We start from the raw sequence: 25555 nt of genomic DNA on the forward strand, positions 1-25555 counted from the left end.
TATGCACACTTACTAATTCTAATCTAAAATCACAGAATGGTACTAGGGTACCGTTCAAAAATCTTGTTTTCAGAATAAGCTGTGTGTGTGCAGTTGAGGCCCCGTAAACCAAGCATACATTTATTAAACTAAATAATAATAAAAACAAAACATAAACTGTGGCTGTCTGTAGGATCAGTAGTGTATGTAGTGTCTGGATGAGTGGAGAGGTTGTATGGTGAAAACAGACCAAAAAAACAAAGGTGGTGGAAGCCAGCCTGCCAGTGACGGAAGACAGTGTGTTGGCTGATGTGGCCACCCTTTATAGCCCACCTGCGCCACATCAGCTGACTATCCTCCCAGCTCTGCCCACTGGCCTCCTGCAACAAGCAAACTACCACACAGGAGATCTCAGCAGACATAGATGCGATAAGTGAACTGTGTGTGCGTCACAGGAGATTGGTGGCACCTTAATTGGGGAGAACGGGCTCATGGTAATGGCTGGAGCAGAATTCGTGGAATGGTATCAAATGTTTTCCAGATGTTTAATGCCATTCCATTTACTCCATTCCAGCCATTATTATGAACCATCCTCCCCTCAGCAGTCTCCACTGGTGTTCGGGTCATCAGGGGTGTAGTCATTCCACCAATTCTGTTGAAAAACGTTTCTTAAAAGGAAGCTAACGGAATGAAATGGGAATAAGCCTACCTAAACTCTCATTTGCAACTGTCTGGACTAATGATTACACCTTAGATCAGCTAGATCAGGTGTGCCCAACATTCTTTGACATGAGATCTACTTTTTCATTTGCCAGCCTGATGAGATCTACCAGTCTCTAAATCTAAACCAACCAACAAAATGTATGAAACGCAACACACCACTGAATATGGACCTGCTGCTATGATACCTATTTGATACCCAAATATAATGTGGACCGATAACATGTTTTCCACAAATAAGTGCAACTCATTTAATTTCCTACCTTAGTGTGACTTTTGGCATAGGGTGGAGGCAAGTTGTTTTTCATAGTCTGGGCTGCAGCAGCTTGTTGCAGGTCTCATGCAGGCCACAAGGTGGTCATCAGTCATAACAGATCTGTACTTCATGTGAGAAAAAGCTGACTCACAGAGGTAGGTTGATCCTAAAAGGGCTGATAAGTTGAGAGCACATCTTCTTATGTTGGGATACTTCTCCTCTAGCAGTAGCTCCCAGAACTCTTCCTTCATCTCAGTGGTTGCCCTGGAGTTCAGCCGAATGTCATTTTGAAGGGTGAGAATTTCAGTTTCTGCTATAGTTGTGTCCAACTGCAAAAGTGATCCCATTTTGGAGGCAATGACTTCCACATTTATGTCTCTGCCAAACGGAAAGCACATATAAGTGGCAATAGGCTCAAGTGATGCAAAGTCAGTGAAACGACTGTCAAACTCAGAAAAGATGCTCTGGATTTGTTCCACGTAAGGTGCACTGTCAAGCTGTGCTGTATCCTTGCCCTGACGTTCAAGTTCTAAATTAATTGTGTTGACACAAGTGCAGGTCCTTACGTTGCAGCTTTCTTGTGAGCAGTTGTAGTTTGCTTTTAATAGTGTTCACAGAGCTGATCATTTCAATTACATGTTTGCCTTTTCCTTGCAGTTCTACATTCAGTTCATTAAGCATGTAAGTTAGGTCAGTGAGAAAAGATAAATCCAGGAGCCACTGTGTGTCCTCTAGGTGTACATATTCTGCATGTTTCGAGACCTTGAGAAACTCCTTGATTTCAGGCAACAACTCACTGAAAAATGTTCCTCGGCTCAGCCACAACACATCCATGTGCAGCAGCAGGTCTGTGTGTTCCGCTTCAGTCTCGTCTAAGTGAGCACGAAATAGTCTCCCTGTAGGCTTCTTGCTCAAATAGAACACACAATCTTCATCGCAACATCCATCACCTCTTCCATGTTTAACATCTTCCCACACAAAGCTTGCTGCTGAATTACGCAGTGATAACTAAACTCAGCCAAAAAAATAAATGTCCTCTCACTGTCAACTGCGTTTATTTTCATATTTGTATGAACATAACAAGATTCAACAACTGAGACATAAACAAGTTCCACATACATGTGAATAACAGAAATGGAATAATGTGTCCCTGAACAAAGGGGGGGTCAAAATCAAAAGTAACAGTCAGTATCTGGTGTGGCCACAAGCTGCATTAAGTAATGCAGTGCATCTCCTCCTCATGGACTGCACCAGATTTGCCAGTTCTTGCTGTGAGATGTTACCCCACTCTTCCACCAAGGCACCTGCAAGTTCCCGGACATTTCTGGGGGGAATGACCCTAGACCTCACCCTCCGATCCAACAGGCCCCAGACGTGCTCAATGGGATTGAGATCCTGGCTCTTCGCTGGCCATGGCAGAACACTGACATTCCTGTCTTGCAGGAAGTCACGCACAGAACGAGCAGTATGGCTGGTGACATTGTCATGCTGGAGGGTCATGTCAGGATGAGCCTGCAGGAAGAGTACCACATGAGGGAGGAGGATGTCTTCCCTGTAACGCTCAGCGTTGAGATTTCCTGCAATGACAACAGGCTCAGTCCGATGATGCTGTTACACACCTCCCCAGACCATGACGGACCCTCCACCTCCAAATCGATCCCGCTCCAGAGTACAGGCCTCGGTGTAACACTCATTCCTTCGACGATAAACACGAATCCGACCATCACCCCTGGTGAGACAAAAACCGCGACTCATCAGTGAAGAGCACTTTTTGCCAGTCCTGTCTGGTCCAGCGACGGTGGGTTTGTGCCCAAAGGCGACATTGTCCGGTGATGTCTGGTGATGACCTGCCTTACAACAGGCCTACAAGCCCTCAGTCCAGCCTCTCTCAGCCTATTGCGGACAGTGTGAGCACTGATGGAGGGATTGGGCGTTCCTGGTGTAACTCGGGCAGTTGGTGTTGCCATTCTGTACCTGTCGCGCAGGTGTGATGTTCGGATGTACCGATCCGGTACAGGTGTTGTTACACGTGGTCTGGCACTGTGAGGACGATTAGCTGTCTGTCCTGTCTCCCTGTAGTGCTGTCTTAGACGTCTCACAGTACGGACATTGCAGTTTATTGCCCCGGCCACATATGCAGTCCTCATGCCTCCTTGCAGCATTCCTAAGGCACGTTCACACAGATGAGCAGGGCGTCTTTCTTTTGGTGTTTTTCAGTCAGTAGAAAGGCCTCTTTAGTGTCCTAAGTTTTCATAACTGTGACCTTGCCTACCATTTGTAAGCTGTTAGTGTCTTAACGACCGTTCCACATGTGCATGTTCATTAAATGTTTATGGTTCATTGAACAAGCATGGGAAACAGTGTTTAACCCCTTCACAATTAAGATCTGTGAAGTTATTTGGATTTTTACAAATTATCTTTGAAAGACAGGGCCCTGAAAAATTACGTTTCTTTTTTTGCTTAGTTTAAGATAATAAGATGCTATGGTTGCCGCCTTCCCTTATGTCACAGGCCTGTGAAAATTGACTGCTGCGCTTCCAGTAGATATTTTAGTTATTGTACCTTCTCTTCTTCGTAATTCAGTCGTTGCTGGAAAATCTCTTTCCTGGGTTTTGTGTGTGGTTTTGAAATGTCGTTCTATGTTACCTTTCTTTGGGATAGCGATGCTGTTATGGCAGATGAGGCACACAAATCTTGAGTTTGACATGACGAAAAAATAATCCTTCTCCCATTCCTTGTGGAAATGATACGTTTTCTGTATCCTTCCCTTCACTCATTATTGCTTCTGTCGACCACACAACTTAAGAACAATTTAAGAGCGAATCTCAGTCTACAAAGTTAGTATATATACCCACTGAAGTAGATTAGCCTTCACCTACGGTGGCCATGAAGGTCAATCTAATGAAAAATATGAACACAGTACCACTGTATAATGTCCTATCAGATCCATAGGCTATTACACCTATTACCAATGACTGTATGGTAATTACAGTTCTAAAAACAAACAAATGTTTCCCTCAATCTGAGATGAAAACTAGCTCAAAGAAAATGCAGACAGTAAGGGAGCAAAAAGACAAAAGGGAACACAAGCACAAATCCTCTCCATGTGTAAGTACAATACCGGTAATTCTAAAGAGGACGGAGTAGAATTAATTGATGACCCGCTCCACTGTCGATAGTTTTTCTCTAAATGGGGGAGCACACTGATCTGCCACTGCAGGGATTTATTGTGAGCCAGCTTTGCTCTGCAACTGACGCATACACAGACGAACACACGCATGCATGAACACACGCGCGCACACATGTAGTCGCACACACGCACACCTGCACCACACACACGCGCGCGCACGCACAAACACACAAATACACACTCAGAAATGCCAATCACACCGACATACTCACTCACATGAAAATAGATAGACTGTACCGCCACTCATACATACTGTACCCCCCCACGCAAACACGTGCACACACACACACACACACTACTGTACCTGTGGCAGGGCGATGGACAATTGTCTCGAGAGAGAGTCCTTCTCATGGCCTAGCTCTCTGAGGCGTAGCTGGGCCGTCCCAAGGCTGTCCTGGGTCTCCCTCAGGCTCTCCAGCAGCCTCTCCCTCTCGGTCAGCATGTTGACCATCAGGGACTCCAGGTTCCCTGTGCTGCCTCCCTCATCACCCCCACCCCTTGATTCTCCTCGGCTACCATAGTCCCCTTCCCCTATGGCACCACCAGGGCCCCCAGCCCCAACCCCAGGAGAGGAGAGGCCTCCACCGCGCCCGTCCTCCGAAATGGTGGGCATCACTTCGCACATCATCATGAGACTGGAGTGTGTGGCGGGTTCTGAGAGAAAACGTCTATGTTGGGAGTTTGTGTTTACCCAAAAGCCCTGTGTGTAGGTGGGTCAAAGTGTGTGTACGTGTGATTCAGAATGTCTGTTACTTGAACAAGATCTTCTGTTTGAGTCTGTTCATCTCTGACTGATATGACAGTGTATAAAAAAGATAAATTGTTCCTTTATTTCTTTGTAAAAAAAATAGCTTTCAATCATGTTTGACGCTTCCATTACACTCCTTCTGATGCCATCTATTGCATTACTACTTCTCCCCAAAACAACACTAACAAATAGGCTTAGTGCACTTTTCTCTCTCCCTGCTTTTTTCTTTCTGTGCAACAACCTGGGTTTTGTTTACTAGGAAGGATCTATGTCAGGGTTCCGCAACTGGAGGCCCGAGGGGCCACGACAAATTTGGCCCTCTGGTGATATTATTTTGCCCCCCAAGTTTGTCGTGCAAAGAAAATATTTATTTATTTATTTTTGGACATAAAAGACACCAGCAAACCAGCTACAAGTGATTTTAATTTTGAAAATCTGTTCCAAAGTATTCTCACGCATAATAGAGAGATATATGTGATCATATACAAATGCAAGAAAGATTTGAAATTATTGTTTTAGTCAAATGTTATATCTGTTGGGCTTCTTGCGGTCAGTTCAGGCCCCCTGACCATCCACTTAAGAAAAAAATCAGCCCGCGGTTGAATCTAGTTGATAATCCCTGATCTATGTGCTCTTGAATGACCGAAGGAGGAAGTATCTTTGTGAAACTGGGCTGTGGTGGGAGTCTAGCATTGGCTGAGGAAAGGGAGGGGAGGAATGGATAGTGGAAGGCCCCACCTTCCGACTGGATCCACAGGTTGGGTCTTCACAACATCCGGAGCGATAGCTGAAAGAAATAAAGATAGACAAAGCGTCACACTAGGCCCACCTCAGTTAATGTATTGTATACAACATAGGAAAAGACAAGCTAGGCCAGTACTACAACTACTGTAAGACAATTCCACAACATAAACCTGTACTGTAACTTGATGTACTGTAACTGTAGTAACCTCAAGCATCTCTCAAACATGGACAGATAATGATACGAAATATGTAATGAAATATAGGTGTGGGACCTGGGCCGTGTTCAGCAGGGCACGTGTTTGTTTTGTTTTCCAGTGTTAAACCTTTGCAATCTGTGATCTTATTGGTAGTACCTCCCCATTTCTACATGTTTTCTCCCTACTGAACATGACCCAGATATTGACCACATCTCGTGTGTTATACATATTAGTGTATTCTCTGTGATTTAACAAACAAAGCGCGTGCAAGCTTTTTTTCAGCACTAACACACCTGATTCAGCTAATCAAGTTTGGAAAAAATGGCTGATTATTTGATTCAATCCTGGTCATGGTGAGACACAGAGTGTGCAGGCTTTTGAGACCACACAGACCTATGTAACCTAATCTAAATGCTGAAGACCCTCACCTCTCCAGATTGGGGAGCTGACCAGCACATAGTGGCTCTGTAGTCTTTTCGAGAGAGATTACTAGTGGTACAGTAACAACAAAGGGCTGCCTGGGAAGACTACAACTCCCAGCCTGTGTCCCAATACTTTACAAACCCTTCCTTCCCTTATAGTTATCTAATGATCACAGATCAATAAGGTGACTGGATGAAAAAGCTTGTTTCCCACACCTGTCCAGGTTGTGAACAGAGAGGATAGGCCTAAAATAGAGATCTAAGGAAAGATCCGTGTTTTTCTTCAAGCCTGGTCCCGGGCACCCACAGGCTGTGCAGGCATTTGTCCCTGCCCCTTGTTAACACATACTTGATTTAAGAAATCGGTGTCTGGAAACTGGTGTGTTAATGCTGTAATAGATGAAAAGCCTGCACACCCTGTGAGTGCCCAGTCAGGACCAGTAAGGAATACCACTGGTCTAGGTGTTACATTTTTATTACATGATGTGGTGGCTGTAGATAGGGCAAGTCAGGCCATCAGAACCATGAGTCAGTCTGGGTAACCACTATAGCATTCCCTCCATGACCTGCCAGGAAGAGGATGTCTGGCAAACTGTAACCCACCCAGCACCTACTGCACCTGGGTTACTTCTGCTGCTCTACCAGCATCTTCCAGCTCATCCAGGAGAGCTAAGGAGGACCACCGAGGCTGTATCTCATGCCATCCTTCTACTGGTACGAGCAGTGGTCTCCAACCCTGGTCCTGAAGAGCTACTAGGTGTGCAGGCTTTTGTTCCAGCCCAGCACTGACACACCTGATTCAGCTCTGAGGTAAGGGTACTTAGTGATGGCCAGTGTGCCTGTACAGGGGACTAGAGATATTTACAGAAACACATTCAAAAGCAATGCAGAACACTGCCATATGATCAAAGCACAAACAGACTGGACAACCAGGCAATGTGACTCTTTAGTCCCTGCACTTCAGGACAAGTGCTAGATGTGGCCCAAGCCTTTCCACAAAATATAATACCAATAGTAATGTAGTAGTGTTTTCATTATCTTTGTGGGGTAGGCTATTCAAACATGTTAATGACAATACAAACAGTTGACACAAAGGCGACAAACCTCTCAAGACAAGCAAAGTTCCAAATGATAGACAAATGATTATATAGAGTCAAAGATGATTGGGCTTGTGATACCAATTTCACACGGACTAATATGCAATGTCGACTAATACTGCATCATTGAACAGCTACAAAATGATCTCTGTATACTATTTATCATCATACTTGCCATCACCCTCATCATCTCTGTCAACACCCCATAGCTGTCACATTCCTAGCATGGTTGTGGTTGTTCTTTCCAGCCCAGAGTAGTAGGCTATCTCATGGTTGCTCTCTATATGGCCAATTAGGAGCAGGCATCAATCTTGTACAGTATTAGGTTACTAAAATAGCAGCTATCCACGAATGGGGGTCTAATAAGGAAAATATGAAATGTTTGAGAGAGAGAGATTGGTGAGGAAGGATGGAGCAAGGCAGCCTACACAGCACTGTTCACCAGACATTGGGGCGCTATTACCGACATTGGAAGAAAGTGGGGCATGATCTATTCACCATAAATGCTGTCTTATATAGGCTACTCAGCATTTACGCACACATTAAATGATTTATTTGACATGTGCACACATTAATGATGACTGAGACGGCAGCGGTTTGTCCTGTTAGCCTATTTCCATCCACCTCATATCATGAAACGCGTCATTGAAATCAATAACCGATTGTCGGCAGCTGGGCAGAGTGAGACAGAATCAAAGGAACGAAAGCCAATCAAACATGCCTTTAATCGCGTCCCCAGCAGTGTTTCAGTGCTGAAAACGAGGCGTTTGGAGATGGCAGCTATAGTCTACTTCCATGTTTTAATGTATGGAAAGAAAAATATAATTTGATAAAACACACACACAGCCCCACACAACTACAGACATTCCTGAATGTTCATAAAGACATCCACAGTTTGCAGGAAGATATCTCGGATGGTTAACTCTCATCATGCCATAGGATATAGGCTACTCATTTGATGGTGAACAGCACGTCAGAAATACACTGAATGGGATCCAAAATACATGTCACGCATTTTGGATACAATTTACTCCAGAGACAAACGAGATAAAAGCATTAAAATAATCGTTATTCTTGGAAATCGTTGCTTAATAACGGTATTTCATATGCTAGTGTATTGGTTTATTATAGGCGTATAATAACTTGGCAAAGCATAGGCTACATATACCGTTATTTGTAGGCTACATTCTCTCTCGTGAGCGCCCTAAATAAATCGAGGTGTGTGTTGCTAACGCACCTGTAGGTTAAGTACAGTACAGGTGTCACGTTTATTTTATTGCATCGTTTATTGTATTTATTTACCTCCCTCCTATATTCCCCCTCCCTTCCTGACAACACAATAAACATAGGCTACCTGGTTATCGGCTACACACAAACGCACACATTTCCCAGACTCTTCTCGTTTCGTGCCATAAGAAAATGGGTTGCAAGGGGCGGTGGAAGTTACATCCTTACCACAGTCATCGCGCGATGCTCACACTGTCCAAATCTGACGTTAAATATTTTTCCGCGGATTATGCCTCCGTGCCTGTGCTGCTTTCAAATCCACATATATATGGTTGTCTCTCTCTCCCTGTCTCTCTCCTTTGCACATGTAAACGGCATAAGGGAGCGGGGAGCGGCGCTACACCACCTTACCATAGCCTCCCTCTCTGTCGGATTGGAAGGTAATGGGTCTTAAAGAAACATCCTCTCAGCATTCTCCACATCTCTCTGTGATTTCCGCGTGCGCGCACACACACACAAAGAACACACACTGAGGCCAAACAAACACCTGATTTAATTACAAGTCCCCCTGACTGCTGCACGCGATTCCCCCTGACAGCGGCGCGCGATTCCCCCTGACTGCGGCGGTTATGTATGTCATGTACTGTTAAAATTGTGTTGATAAATGTTATAACTTTAATTAAATTATTTTATTGAGCATATATATAGCTCTGGATAAGAGCGTCTGCTAAATGACTTAAATGTAAATGTAAATATATATATATATATATACACACACACACACACAGTTACTAACTATACCTGATTTATAATGCGATTTACTTTGGAGAAAGACTATACCATATAGACATACTGACAAGCTGAATTAAATATATATATATTTCACCTTTATTTAACCAGGTAGGCTAGTTGAGAACAAGTTATCATTTACCACTGCGACCTGGCCAAGATAAAGAAAAGCAGTGCGACACAAACAACAACACAGAGTTACACATGGAATAAACAAACATACAGTAAATTATACAATAGAGAAAGTCTACATATAGTGTGTGCAAATGAGGTAGGATAAGGGGGGTGAGGCAATAAATGGGCCATTGTGGCGAAATTATTACATTATGGCAAATTAAACACTGGGGTGATAGATGTGCAGAAGATGGGTGTGCAAGTAGCGGTACTGGGGTGCAAAGGAGCAAAATAAATAATACATAAATGAATAAAACAAACTTAGTGAGGAGGCTTCTAATGTTAACATGCATGAAACCAAGGCTTTTACGGTTACAGAAGTCAACAAATGAGAGCGCCTGGGGAGTGGGAGTGGAGCTAGGCACTGCAGGGCCTGGATTCATCTCCACATCACCAGAGGAAGAGAGGAGGAGTAGGATAAGGCTCCAGGCTAAAAGAACTGGTCGTCTAGTAGGTTCAGAACAGAGAGTAAATGGAGCAGATTTCTGGGCACGGTAGAATAGATTCAAGGCATAATATACAGACAAAGGTATGGTAGGATGTGGGTACAGTGGGGGTAAACCTGTGCATAGAGTGACGATGAAAGAGATATTGTTTCTAGGAATATCATTTAAACCAGGTGATGTCACCACATGTGTGGTAGTGTTAACTAAGGCGTATTGAGCAGGGCTAGAGGCTCTACAGTGAAATAAGGCAATAATTACTAACCAAAACAGCAATGGACAAGGCATGTTGACGTTAGGGAGAAGCATGCGTAGCCGAGTGATCATAGAGGAGTCCAGTGAGTGGCTTCAGGCAGCTAGCGGGCCCGGGCTAGCAAGCTAGCAGACGGGCCATTGAAGGACGTCGCGATGGAAGAAAGTCTGTTGTGGCCCTCTCGTGCTGTGACGTCGGCAGACGGATCAGTAGGGCTCCGTGTGGTAAACCAGGCCAATTGGCAAAATAGGTATAGTGGCCAAAGAATTTGTCCGATGGGCCTCTTAAGCTAACAGTCCGATGTGCTCTAGACAGCTAGCGTAATGTGTGTACAATGTGCTTTGTACATTAAGTTATACCAGCTCCAGTAAAGAGATCAGAGACTCGGTGACTTCTACATCCTTAGTAGAAGCAATTAACACAGCAGACAAAAACAAGGTTTGACCTCTCCTCAAAAATGGCTTCACTCCTGCTCCTCAAAAGGGGCAAAGACAGTTATTTTGTTGTTGTCATCTGCCACCACATAGAACATCTCATAATCTCTCTGTAACATGAATGGTTCCTTGAGGAGAATATGTTCCTCTTCATCCAGGCCATCATACAACCGTAGTTCTTTAAGGGTTGTAATGCGGTCTTCCCCATCCATCCCAATTACACTAGGGAGGGGAACAGTGCCTTTAAATGTTTGGAGTTCACACCACCTTGCTGCCTCTAGGGTGTCCCTGGGAAGAACATCTGCTTCCTTGAAGAAAAAGGAAGAATAAATATTAACAGTATTGCCTCATTGGGTGATCAAGTCAAATTACACCCCACTTTCACAATACCACCATGCAAACAAAAGCCACTACTACTAAAGGGGTTTTCAGTGATATCTATAACTACTCAACAAGTCATCACAACTAGTATATCTTGCCATGCATCAAGCCTTCAGCATTACACACAGTAGACTACATACCCAGTTCACAACTCCCAGTTCGCCATGCATTTTGTTTTCTGTATCGTCTAGAAAGAAAACAGGTTGTGGTCATTAAGTAATTTAAGGGAACCTCTAGGGATGTATGTACAAGAATGCACTTTTAGCTAATAGCCTACACAGTACCTGATCCCGCGGAGCTGGGGGGGGGGGGGGGGGGGGGGCTTGCATCTTCTACATCATCCTGAAATATAGTGGAGAGGGGGAAGTGGGGGTTAAGTCTTTAAACATTGGTTTAAGACTATACCACTCATCATATGACACCTCCAACCTGTAGTGTGTTTTATTTTTGCTTCCTTTTTTGATCTTTCAACCTCCTCTTCAGACCTTAGTGAATGAATGATATACATTCAATATGAAAAAAATATTCAGGTGAGTCTGGCTACAGTGAAACAAATGATTTTAAGGATGCGAATGAAAAGTTTTTATGATGTTCAAGACTTACTGCATGGGAAAGTTCTGCAGGAGAATTAGGTACCACTATCACCTAATTTGCTGCATGATTTCCTTTGAAAAATATAATCACACAATCGGATGGGTATCCAAAAAAACATTATATCCACTAGTGATGAGAATTTCATAATTTATGCATACCTCCATTGCAATGTACAGAGCGTACTGTAAGTTAAGAAATAGTAGGTTGTTCAGTTTGATAGTTATGATAACAATAATGATAATAGTAAATCATAATAATAATAATAATTATACCCCCACCAGGAATATATTTCAGGATGTAGAAGACATCCCCTCCCCCAAGAAGTCACAGCATGTTACATCAGCATCCAGGAGTTTGATGTATGAAATGTGTATGTAGCGTAAAAACTGTAAGAAATTCCCAAAAGTGTCAAGAATAATAAACAATAAAAAGTATGAGCAATAACGTCAGTGTGCTCTGCCTGCTGCAAGCACAGAAATAATAATACATTTTATCAATAACGACAGTGTGCTCTGCCTGCTGCAAGCACAGAAATAATAACGACAGTGTGCTCTGCATGCTGCAAGCACAGAAATAATAATAACTTTTATCAATAACGATAGTGTGCTCTGCCTGCTGCAAGCACAGAAATAATAACGACAGTGCGCTCTGCCTGCTGCAAGCACAGAAATAATAACGACAGTGTGCTCTGCCTGCTGCAAGCACAGAAATAATAATACATTTTATCAATAACGACAGTGTGCTCTGCCTGCTGCAAGCACAGAAATAATAACGACAGTGTGCTCTGCCTGCTGCAAGCACAGAAATAATAATAACTTTTATCAATAACGATAGTGTGCTCTGCCTGCTGCAAGCACAGAAATAATAATAACTTTTATCAATAACGATAGTGTGCTCTGCATGCTGCAAGCACAGAAATAATAACGACAGTGTGCTCTGCATGCTGCAAGCACAGAAATAATAATACATTTTATCAATAACGACAGTGTGCTCTGCCTGCTGCAAGCACAGAAATAATAATAACTTTTATCAATAACGACAGTGGGCTCTGCCTGCTGCAAGCACAGAAATAATAATAACTTTTATCAATAACGATAGTGTGCTCTGCATGCTGCAAGCACAGAAATAATAATGACAGTGTGCTCTGCATGCTGCAAGCACAGAAATAATAATAACTTTTATCAATAACGACAGTGTGCTCTGCCTGCTGCAAGCACAGAAATAATAACTTGTATCAATAACGATAGGGTGCTCTGCCTGCTGCAAGCACAGAAATAATAATACATTTTATCAATAACGACAGTGTGCTCTGCATGCTGCAAGCACAGAAATAATAACGACAGTGTGCTCTGCATGCTGCAAGCACAGAAATAATAATAACTTTTATCAATAACGACAGTGTGCTCTGCCTGCTGCAAGCACAGAAATAATAATAACTTTTATCAATAACGACAGTGCGCTCTGCCTGCTGCAAGCACAGAAATAATAATAACTTTTATCAATAACGACAGTGTGCTCTGCCTGCTGCAAGCACAGAAATAATAACTTGTATCAATAACGATAGGGTGCTCTGCCTGCTGCAAGCACAGAAATAATAATAACTTTTATCAATAACGACAGTGTGCTCTGCATGCTGCAAGCACAGAAATAATAATAACTTTCCATATGTTATAACAGAAAAGAGGACAATATAATATACTGAATAGCATCTTACCATTAAAACAAACACCCCACAGATGTTTGACAAACCTTTGGTAGATCCTGTGGTGTGAACAAGGTACACTTTGAAAAGCATCTTACCATCAAAACAAGCACTCCACAGTTGTTTGAGAACCCTTGCTTTTCTAGGCCCTGTGGTGTGAACAAGGTACAATCTTCAATAAAGGACTGACAATCAAATGGTACAGTTCAATGGAATAATTTAAAGGAATATCTAACCTGAACATCATCCACACCAAAAGTCCTCAAAGGTCCAGGGGACAAGATCCGAGCAATGTTTCTGTGAACACAGTGTATGTGAAAGTAGAGAAAAAGTACAATTCAACAGCTTTTTATACTCCAGCGTGCATAACAGTTTTGAACACAGTTGGAACTGAATTAGCCCAAGTATTTTTCACAACATGTATGGATGTTGCTGGACCAGAAAATGTATTTTCGACTGCAAACACACCATTTCTCACATCAATGCACTCACATGCCAAAAACCGTTTCTCGGACACTGTTTCAAAGCAATGTGTTTGCTTTCTTCGTAGATGTGTTGAAGTTTTTCTAAATTACCTTCAGTTTGCAGTGTGGACAAGTTAAAATGACTTTTCTTGACTTGCCCTGTATGTTGGGACCAGGTGATTTCATTATTGTATACATTATGTAGGCTGTGAAGACTCGCTATGTGTAACTAAGGGAATGGCATCAGCAATACACATTTAGAGCCAAACACAACAAGGCCTTGAAGAAACACAGAAAATCAACGATCAAATTGATTACATCACTGCACATTTAAACCTAGGCTTACAGCTCAAGTAGGCAAATTTGTCCAAATAAGATTCCCTCATTGTGAGCAATTAAGATAGCTCACGTGCAAATGCATGCTAATTAACACTATGCTAACATTGGTGCGGTAGTTGGTCATATAAAAATGTACCACTGCACTGGTATAACATGAATATTACAAAGTACATTATGAATAATGACAGTCTCACTTACTTCCATGGTTTATATTTTTACCCATGTAGATTAGGTTTGATTAAGATTGGCGTTCGTTGACGTTGATACCTTAGACGTTTACCTCAACTTGGGTGACCATGAAGGAGACGGGTGTTAAGCGCGCTTGACTCCGCAAACATTGAGCCCGGCCCCGGCGTTCGACTCTGCCCACATTGTGCCCGGCCCCGAACTGCACACTGAGGTCAGGAGCTTCTCTGAGAGACAGCTAGGCCATGTTGACAGACATACATACTTAACCATCATACCATGCATAATGCACACTAAGATGTTTCTGTCATTTCAACAGTAAAACACTGTAGAATGCACATGTAAATGTGTTTTACAGCACATAAGACTTTTCCGCAATTTCAAAAGTAAAGTTAAACACTGTAATACTGTGTCGCAGAGCATTGTAAGACTATTTTTCTGTCATTGCAACAGTAAACACTGTAAAATTACCTTCAATGAGTTTGATAGAATTAATGATGGTGCATTAAGGGCAATGTTGTGGGCGGGGAAAGTATCTTGCACATTTACATATTTTGAGGTGTACCTTGTAAGAGTATATTTGTTGCACCCATGAGTGAGAATGCTGTACCCCCACAGAATACAGTAAAAATACAGTAATACAAACTAAAAATCTACAGCAGTTCAGAATACAGTACCATAATGTATTTTTGGAGCAATGTATTTTTGTTTCTGACTCATTAACATATTTTTAGGGGTGTCTTGTAAGAGGCTATATTTGTTGTACCTGTTAGTGAGAACACTGTATGTGAATTTAACTGATATGTGGTAGTGGTTCCCTAGCAATTACATTTTTATAGGTGACAGATCAGAGTGGCAACAAGTCTCACACCTGAGTAGCTTGTCATGTCCTTTTAAATCTGTTTTGCGTTGTAGTTACTTGTCAGTTTATAAGCCTTTGTTGAGGCCTAAAGTGCAAGCGATATAAAACACAAAATATCAGTTGGTATGATGCAATATATAATTACATATTCACTATTAGCAGTCGATGAATAATTGTTCAATAGAATAATAAAGTACTGTATTCGTTATTTAACTAGGCAAGTCAGTTTAAGAACAAATTCTTAATTTCAATGATGGCCTAGGAACAGTGGGTTAACTGCCTTGTTCAGGGGCAGAAGGACAGATTATTATTTTATCTTCATTTACCTTGTCAGCTCGGGGATTCGATCTTGCAACATTTCGGGTACAAGTCGGGACTGAGGGGCAGCTCGGGACTGAGGGGCAGCTCACCAAATATCAGTTGGTATGATGTAGTCGGGACTGAGGGGCAGCTCGGGACTGAAGGGCAGCTTGGGACTGAAGGGCAGCTCGGGACTGAAGGGCAGCTCCGGACTGGCTGACGACTGGCGGATCCTTGATGAATGGCGGCTCTGGCGGATCCTGGCTGAATGGCGGCTCTGGCGGATCCTGGCTGAATGGCAGCTCTGGCGGATCCTGGCTGAATGGCGGCTCTGGCGGATCCTGGCTGAATGGCGGCTCTGGAAGATCCTGGCTGACTGGCGGCTCTGGAAGATCCTGGCTGACTGGCGGCTCCCTGCAGACTGGCGGCTCCCTGCACACTGGCGGCTCTTGAAGATCCTGGCTGACTGGCGGCTCTGGAATATCCTGGCTGACTGGCGGCTCTGGAAGATCCTGGCTGACTGGTGGCTCTGGAAGATCCTGGCTGACTGGCGGCTCCCTGCAGACTGGCGGCTCCCTGCACACTGGCGGCTCATGACAGGCGGGAGACTAGCAGCTCTGGACAGGCGGGAGACTGTAGCAGCTCTGGACAGGCGGGAGAGTCTAGCAGCTCAGGACAGGTGGGAGACTCTAGCAGCTCAGGACAGGCGGGAGACTCTAGCAGCTCTGGACAGAGGCGAGGTGCACTGTAGGCCTGGTGCGTGGTTCCGGCACTGGTGGTACTGGGCCAAGGACACACACCTCAGGGTGAGTGCGGGGAGGAGAAACAGGGAGTACTGGGCTCTGGACATGCACAGGAAGCCTGGTGCGGGGGGCTGCCACCGGAGGGCTGGTGCGTGTAGGTGGCACTGGATAGACCGGACCGTGCAGGCGCACTGGAGCTCTTGAGCACCGAGCCTGCCCAACCTTACCTGGTTGAATGGTCCCGGTCTCCCTGCCAGTGCTGCGAGGTGGAATAGCCTGCACTGGGCTGTGCAGGCGAACCGGGGACACCATGCGCAAGGCTGGTGCCATGTATGCCGGCCCAAGGAGACCACCCATGTACGCCGGCCCAAGCAACCACCCACAAAACCCAACACAAAACAGGCTACCTAAATATGGTTCCCAATCAGAGACAATGCCTAACACCTGCTTCTGATTGAGAACCATATCAGGCCAAACATAGAAATAGACAAACTAGACACACAGCATAGAATTCCCACCCAGCTCACGTCCTGACCAATACTAAAACAAGGTAAACAAAAAAGAACTATGGTCAGAACGTGACACCTGCTTGCTCCAATCCCTTGAAATGTCTGTAAAATACTGTCAAAATATCTATCATACAGTTTATTAGTCACTTTTACTGTATTGTACTGTTTTTTTTGCTTTGGATATTGTAGTAATTGTAGTTATTGTAGTTACAGGCTGCTGGCATCAAGTTACTGTGAATAGCCTAGTACTGTATTGGCACTATCCAGAGATAGTCAGAGAAATATATTCTGAAGGCCAGTGTATGCTTAACTACAACATTTTCAGTAATGGTTACAGAAATGTTTTACTTGCTATGACTGATGTGTGTTTTTTAACAACCTTGATTGTAAGCACCTACTGTAAGTTGGTAAGAACAAGAGTGCCCACTAAATGACCAAAATGTAAAGGTAAATGTAAAAATAAAAACTTGCAAAGAACACTGGGTAATATGTGGTCGTTACAGTAATATGCTGTAATTGTAATTGGTACTGTAAATTAGATTACAGTAACTGGCTCGGTAATGTAAAGTAGATTACAGTAATATGTGTGGTAATGTACAATTTTACAGTAGTTCTACTGTAAAATAAATGACAGTAACTTACTGGAAAATGAATGCCAGTATGTTACTGTACATTTACAGGAAATGTTTTACAGTGCATAACATGATAAGAACCTAACAAATGAAAAGTGAATATAGTGTGCTTTAGGCTAGTTTGAATAGAAACTCAGCAAAAAAAGAAACGTCCCTTCTTAAGGACCCTGTCTTTCAAATATAATTCGTAAAAATCCAACTAACTTCACAGATCTTCATTGTAAAGGGTTTAAACACTGTTTTCCATGCTTGTTCAATGAACCATAAACATTTAATGAACATGCACCTGTGGAACGGTCGTTAAGACACTATCATCTTACAGACAGTAGGCAATTAAGGTCACAGTTATGAGAACTTAGGACACTAAAGATGCCTTTCTACTGACTCTGAAAAACACCAAAAGAAAGATGCCCAGGGTCCCTGCTCATCTGCGTGAACGCGCCTTAGGCATGCTGCAAGGAGGCATGAGGACTGCAGATGTGGACAGGGCAAAAAATTGCAATGTCCATACGGTGAGATGCCTAAGACAGCGCTACAGGGAGACAGGACGGACAGCTGATTGTCCTCGCAGTGGCAGACCACGTGTAACAACATGGGGATCGGTACATCAAAACAGGATGGCAACAACAACTGCCAGAGTTACACCAGGAACGCACAATCCCTCCATCAGTGCTCAGACTGTCCGCAATAGGCTGTGAGAGGCTGGACTGAGGGCTTGTAGGCCTGTTGTAGGCAGGTCACAAGACATCGCTGGCAACAGCGTCGCCTATGGGCACAAACCCACCGTCGCTGGACCAGACAGGACTGGCAAAAAGTGCTGAGAGAACAGTCTATGACTAGGGTGGCTGGAGTCTTTGACAATTTTAGGGCCTTCTTCTGACACCGCCTGGTATAGAGGTCCTGGATGGCAGGAAGCTTGGCCCCAGTGATGTACTGGGCCATGCGCAATACCCTTGTAGTGCCTTGAGGTTGGCGGTGATGCAACCAGTCAGGATGCTCTCGATGGTGCAGCTGTAGAACCTTTTGAGGATCTGAGGACCCATGCCAAATCTTGTCAGTCTCCTGAGGGGGAATAGGTTTTGTTGTGCCCTCTTCAAGACTGTCTTGGTGTGCTTGGACCATGTTAGTTTGTTGGTGATGTGGACACCAAGGAACTTGAAGCTCAACCTGCTCTACTACAGCCCCATCGATGAGAATGGGGCCGTGCTCAATCATCTCCTTAGTGTTGATCACGTTGAGGGAGATGTTGTTGTCCTGGCACCACCCGGCCAGGTCTCTGACCTCCCTACAGTCTGTCTCGTTGTTTTTGTGATCAGGCCTACCACTGTTGTATCATCTGTAAACTTAATGGTGGTGTTGGACTCGTGCCTGGCTCTGCAGTCATGAGTGAACAGGGACTACAGGAGGGGACTGAGCATGCACACCTGAGAGGCCCCGTGTTGAGGATCAGCGTGGCTGATGTGTTGTTACCTACCCTTACCACCTGGGGCGGCCCGTTAGGAAGTCCAGGGTCCAGAGGGGAGGTGTTTAGTCCCAGGGTCCTTAACATAGTGATGAGCTTTGAGGGCACTATGGTGTTGAACGCTTAGCTGTAGTTAATGAATAGCTTTCTCACATAGGCGTTCCTTTTGTCCAGGTGCGAAAGGGCAGCGTGAAGTGCAATAGAGATTGCATCATCTGTGGATCTGCTGGGGCGGTATACAAATTGGAGTAGGTCTAGGTTTCTGTCATAATTGTGACTTTCAAAGCACTTCATGGCTACAGACGTGATTGCTATGGGTCGGTAGTCATTTTGGCAGGTTACCTTGGGCACAGGGACTATGGTGGTCTGCTTGAAACATGTTGGTTTTACAGACACAGACAGGGAGAGGTTGAAACTATACTTGTACAAATAACTTTTTTAGTTTGTAAAATGGCCTCTGATGTTTGTAATTTCGCTCACTGCACCAATTAGTGAATATTTAACCGAATGTACATTTCTACAGATGTGGGATATTCATTTGAACCAGCTTGCATCAGCAGGAAAATAACACTGCAACAACAGAAAATGTAAATTATTATGTGGATTATAATTAATGGAATATTTTTTGTCAGGGTTGAAACATTTTTCGTTAGGGCAAATCAAGTCTGATATTTGAAAGTATAAATTACTAACTTTAGAAGCCTTTTTAAACCTCAAATACACTACACGTTTGCATTTTCTGCTAAGCAGGAAAATTCTCAGCAACAAAAAAAGTGATCAAATTAAGATCCTACATCTGTAAATAGTTGTTTGCATCTTTTATCTTTTATGTTACTCTATTATAACGCGGGAGTCTTTTTTCTTTTAAGATATGCATGACATAAAAGTAGGCTAAACTATCCATTCCGGGCTGAGTACGGTATTGTAATGACAATTATAGTCAATACAATATGACAATAATATTATTATATGTTTATTACATGCATTAGTTTGCAGTTTGTAAATGTAGTTGTCATGTTGTATTCTGAATATGTTGATGTGTGAGTAGTAGACCATGTACATACTAGCCTATATTCAATTCCATTGCATTGAATGTTCTTTAAAATAAATAAACTAACAAGACATTGTTTGATATAAATGTAGTTTCCATATAGGCTATGCCGATATTGATAACATATCTCAGGTAAACAAATAAGCTGGTTGAGTTTGGTACAGTCAATTCAGAAGGTAGGGCTGTTTTTAAGCTGCAACAGAGCCCAGCAAAGTGGTGATGTAATGTGTTCTCAGACAGTGATGTCATTGACTGAGATACAGCAAAAATTTAAAGTGACAAGGGCGTTTAAAAAAAATAACAGTGCAATTCTGCATTAGGCCTGGTCAGAGAAGAGTTAACCAGAGGGAGTAGGAATCTAGAAGACCAGTGTTGAAGGAAAGAAAGCACTATTGACGAAACAAGAGCAAAAACATGCATTACTCCCACGTATGTCATTAATGTTCCTAATTTTATAATAATAGTTTCAGTGCAACCCATGGTAATGGCAAATATATGTTTATTAATTAAGACATTTAAGATACAAATCACAAGCACAATTAATGTTAAACAGTAAGAATAATAATACGTGATTTGTGAATAATAAACCCCCATCCAACTGTGATACGTGTGTATTTGCTCAGTGTTAGATATGTAAACTGGGTGGAATGACTCTGTAACCTTAGACATTTAACATGTAGATTAGTTTATAGCTAGTACTGTAGCTTAAATTATATTCATACTACAAACGATCAAAATGTGTACATATAGTATATACAGATTTTAGGGTGAATTCCACGTATGTACTTTTCTTTTGATAGTAGTATATCCTGATCATAGATTTATTTTCTGATCAATACTTCCAGGATATATAACATAAAAAATAACTTGAGATGTTTAACTGTTTTTATTGGTAAACATCAATATCTCTCCCTGAAACGTGATCCTATTGCATCATTCTCCTATTCTGACAACAGTCCCATTCCCCCAATTTCTCTCTTCTCTTCTCCTCAATACACTATTTCCCTCTATCACTTTTATACTCTCCCCCCCCCTATCTTGCTCACGACTCTAGTCTCTCTTGTACTACATATGTTTTGTCATCCTCAATTTTGTGGTCTCTATAAACTTGTCCGCCGTACTGTTACTCTCCCTCTTCCAAACGAGGCACTTCGACCCACGCTTTCACCCTCATATAGGCCTAAAGATTTGGTTTTGGATAGGCTACCTCTTTTTTGGACCACCTCTCCACCTAAACTGATATTACCCACATTCAACTCTGAAGATCCCTCCTGTTCTACCTCCATATCTACTGTCTCAACTCTTCCACAATTTCCTTCTCCTGTTTTTGCCCTTCGACGTGTATCCATAGAGGGAGCCTGTTCTGATTCACGATTATCCGACGATTCGGGAATAGCTTTCCTTGATTCCTTACTTTTCTTGATTTTCCCTTGACTCTCTTGACTGGGTTTCTCAGTTGCTTTGGACAAGGCGTCATTGTCCGGTATCTCTTCATAGATGCATAGGTCTGGTTTGGTTGATGCACATGATGTTTGATTACCAGATAGTGTTAGTTGTGCGTTCAGGTCCATAGATGTTGAGTCTTGCTGCTCATTGGTTGTAGCGATGTCTCCACTATCGTCTGTGGCTGTACCATGACTTGTGGAGGATTCTGAATGGTGGCAACCTTCAATTTGTTGATATGTTGGTCTTACCACACTATAGGTCACTTCATCTGCTCTTGAAATCTCACTGGTTGCCCCTCCAGCTTCTCTCCCTGATTGGATACTGATTGCCCATCAGTCATTGTAATGTCTGTGTCTGATAGATTGATGTCACTTGTGATTCTATAGAAGAGGGCATGATTTTCCAACATTTTCTCTGAACTTTCACTGACAGAAAATGTGTCGCCATTGGAATCAGTTGAGAATACATTGGCACAGACACACACACACACACACACACACACACACACACACACACACACACACACACACACACACACACACTATACATGCACATGCACATGGATTTAGTACTGTAGATATGTGGTAGTGGTGAAGTAGGGGCTTGAGGGCCAACAGTGTGTTGTGAAAGTTTCCTCACATCTTCACAAGGTCCTTTGCTGTTGTTCTGGGATTGATGAATCACCCCATTTGTGGTATCGACCCAACGATTCTGAGATTAAGAGGTTCATGCTCAAATGTCTGAGCTTGCCAGGCAGATCAATTGGAGTACTGACTTGGACCGAAATTCGTACAGATATGTTGGTGCAAAAAATGGTGGTCAGTAACCATGTTCTGCATAGCTCCTGTGGCGCAGTCGGTTAGCGCGTGTTACTTATACAGCAGTATGCAACGAAGCAATGCCGAGGTTGTGAGTTAGATCCTCACCAGGAGCAAGTGCTTTTCTTGAACCCTCTGCCTGTATATTTCTTGTCCAGAAAAAGAGCATTTATTTTATCTATTTCATAAGTAATTGGTATGTCATTGACATAACAGGTCAGAGTGCAGGGACAGCTACAATTCAAATGTATAGTCTTCTGCATTACCAGCAATGCCTGACACATCACATCAGCAAAGCAGGATGGCAAGCCTGCTCGAAAATCCAAGCAGTTGGCTGTTCCCGAAGTGAGTTGGTACTTCGTCAGAGAAAATAATCACCCAACGTGGGGCTCAAACCCACGACCCTGAGATTAAGAGTCTCATGCTCTACCGACTGAGCTAGCCAGGTACCTCAATGGTAATCTTGTATTGGTCCGAATATCGTACAGCTCCGTTTGTGCAAAATATGGTGATCAGTGAGAGTGTTGTTAATGGATCCTGTGGTGCAATCGGTTAGTGTATTGTGCTTATACAGTAATATGCAGCAAATTGATGACAAGGTTGTGCGTTCAAGCTCCACCAGGAGCAAGTATTCTTCTTGAACACTCTCCCTGTCTATTTCTTGTCCATAAAAGGAGCATTTATTCAATACACTTAGGAGGACGTTTCATAATTAATTGGTATGTCATTGAGATAACAGGTCAGAGTGCAGTCACAGCTAGGATTCAATTCGACCCTACGATTCTGAGATTAAGAGGCTCGTGCTCAAATGTCTGAGCTTGCCAGGCAGATCAATTGGAGTACTGACTTGGACCGAAAATCGTACAGATATGTTGGTGCAAAATATGGTGGTCAGTAAGCATGCTCTGCATAGCTCCTGTGGCGCAGTCGGTTAGCGTGTGGAACTTATACAGCAGTATGCAGCGAACCAATGCCGAAGTTGTGAATTCGATCCTCACCAGGAGCAAGTGCTTTTCTTGAAATCTCTGCCTGTCTATTTCTTGTCCAGAAAAAGAGCATTTATACAATACACATAGGAGGACGTTTCATAATTAATTGGTATGTCATTGAGATAACAGGTCAGAGTGCAGTCACAGCTAGGATTCAATTCCATAGTCTTCTGTATCACCAGCTATGCCTGACACGTCAGCACCTCAGGGTGGCAAGCCTGCTAGAAAGTCCAGGTGAATGGCTGTTGGCAAAGTGAGTTGGTGCTACGGCTCAGACAAGAATCACCCCATTTGTGGTATCGACCCTACGATTCTGAGATTAAGAGGCTCGTGCTCAAATGTCTGAGTTTGCCAGGCAGATCAATTGGAGTACTGACTTGGACCGAAAATCGTACAGATATGTTGGTGCAAAATATGGTGGTCAGTAAGCATGCTCTGCATAGTTCCTGTGGCGCAGTCGGTTAGCGCGTGGTACTTATACAGCAGTATGCAACGATGCAATGCTGAGGTTGTGAGTTCGATCCTCACCAGGAGCAAGTGCTTTTCTTGAAATCTCTGCCTGTCTATTTCTTGTCCAGAAAAATAGCATTTATTCAATCTATTTCATAAGTAATCGGTATGTCATTGATATAACAGGTCAGAGTGCAGGGACAGCTACAATTCAAATGTATAGTCTTCTGCATTACCAGCAATGCCTGACACATCAGCAAAGCAGGATGGCAAGCCTGCTCGAAAGTCCAAGCGGAGGGCTGTTCGCAAAGTGAGTTGGTGCTTCGGCAGAGAAAAGAATCGAACAACGTGGGGCTCAACCCACGGCCCTGAGATTAAGAGTCTCATTCTTAGGCAAAGGGTTCAAGAAAAGCACTTGCTCCTGGTGAGGCTTTATTTTCCATTAAACCACATTATGGATACATAACACGCTTCTTCCTCAGAGGAGGAAGAAGAAACCCGTTACAGCTTCTTTCAGCCACTGCATGGTTTTATTAAAATCCTATAGCTTCCTATTACTGAGAGAAATGGGGACATTTGTCGACATATGAATAATTATTATTCCCAAACCTTGCACTACTTTCCTGTGATATTCGTATTTATTCTTTGTTTTACTGTGTTAGTCACTTTATTAACATCACTCTCTTTCTCTTGTTCTCAGATTTCTCCCTACTATTGTCTGTTGCTCACATGTATGTGTTTATTACATTTCCTGAGTTTTCCCCGCATTCCCAGCATAAGGTGCTTGTAGATTCAGGCTGGGAATTTTATTGACCGTTCATTTGCCATAGTTTAGGGATTCTCCTTGTTCCTGTGGATATGCCCGTCCCTGTGCACGCCCTAGATAGTTGACCATTAGGGTCAGGGCTGATTAGGGCTGACATGGTTACGCAGGAGGGTCACAAGGAGAGAATCTCTCCTTGTCTCTTCCTTGTTGATTCTCCTGCGTTTCCCGTGGTGCTGGGCCTAGCCTGGTTGGCCTGTCATGACCCCACTATTTCGTGGCAACAGATGGCTCTCAAGGGGTGGTCACGAAAGTGCTCACGGAGATGTGTAGGGGTTTCCATCGGTGCTACTACGGTGGAAAGTCCAGACCAGGTCTCCACCGTGCACATCCCCTCAGAATATGCCGATTTGGCTCTCGCCTTCTGTAAGAAGAGGCCGACTCAATTACCACCCCATCAATGGGGGGATTGTGCGATAAATCTCCTGGTAGACGCAACATAGGTCTCCGAGTCCCTGGGGCAGGGATACATTCGGCCCTCCACTTCACCTGCATCCTCAAGTTTATTTTTTTGTGAAGAAGAAGGATGGAGTTCTGCGCCCGTGTATTGACTATCGGGGTATCAATCAGATCACTGTGAGGTACAGCTACACGATGCCTTTCATCACCAGTGCGATCAAGTCAATGCACGGGGCGCGCTTCTTCACAAAATTGGATCTCAGGAGCGCTTACAACCTGGTGCGTATCCGGGAGGGGGACGAGTGGAATACGACATTTAGTACCACCTCAGGGCACTATGAGTACCTCGTCATGCTGTACGGGTTGATGAATCCTCTATCAGTCTTCCAGACCTTTGTTGACAAGATTTTCTGGGAACTGCACGGGCAGGGTGTAGTGGTGTATATCGACCACATTCTGATATACTCCGCTACAGCGCCGAGCATGTGTCCCTGGTGCGCAGGGTGCTTGGTCGACTGTTGGAGCATGACCTGTACATCAAGGCTGAGAAATGTCTGTTCTTCCAAAAGCCCTCTCCTTCCTAGGGCACCGCACTTCCACGTCAGGGGTGGAGATGGAGCGTGACCGCATTTCAGCCGTGCGTAATTGGCCGACTCCCACCACGGTAAAGGAAGTGCAGCGGTTCCTAGGGTTTGCCAACTACTACCGGAGGGTTGTCCGGGGCTTTGGTCA

General features: G+C 43.6%; 1 long non-coding RNA gene, 1 other non-coding gene and 1 pseudogene across 2 annotated transcripts; 1 reads left to right on the forward strand and 2 right to left on the reverse strand.

Annotated features, from left to right (window-relative positions):
- LOC115143931 (liprin-alpha-3-like) overlaps positions 1 to 4776 on the reverse strand; it is a 74362-nt pseudogene extending 69586 nt beyond the window's left edge.
- A 558-nt stretch (positions 4777 to 5334) lies between these two features.
- Positions 5335 to 9002, reverse strand: LOC115144531 (uncharacterized). The gene is made up of 3 exons (XR_003865826.2): positions 8809 to 9002; positions 6876 to 7107; positions 5335 to 5680 (listed from the first exon to the last, which is right to left on the reverse strand). It is a non-coding gene; the product is annotated as an uncharacterized LOC115144531 (long non-coding RNA).
- A 14591-nt stretch (positions 9003 to 23593) lies between these two features.
- On the forward strand, positions 23594 to 23687 carry trnai-uau (transfer RNA isoleucine (anticodon UAU)). Its single transcript has 2 exons — positions 23594 to 23631; positions 23652 to 23687. It is a non-coding gene; the product is annotated as a tRNA-Ile (tRNA).
- Positions 23688 to 25555: the final 1868 nt, after the last annotated feature.

This window comes from Oncorhynchus nerka, linkage group LG16 (genome assembly GCF_034236695.1).
Source record: "Oncorhynchus nerka isolate Pitt River linkage group LG16, Oner_Uvic_2.0, whole genome shotgun sequence".
Taxonomy (NCBI): Eukaryota; Metazoa; Chordata; class Actinopteri; order Salmoniformes; family Salmonidae; genus Oncorhynchus; species Oncorhynchus nerka.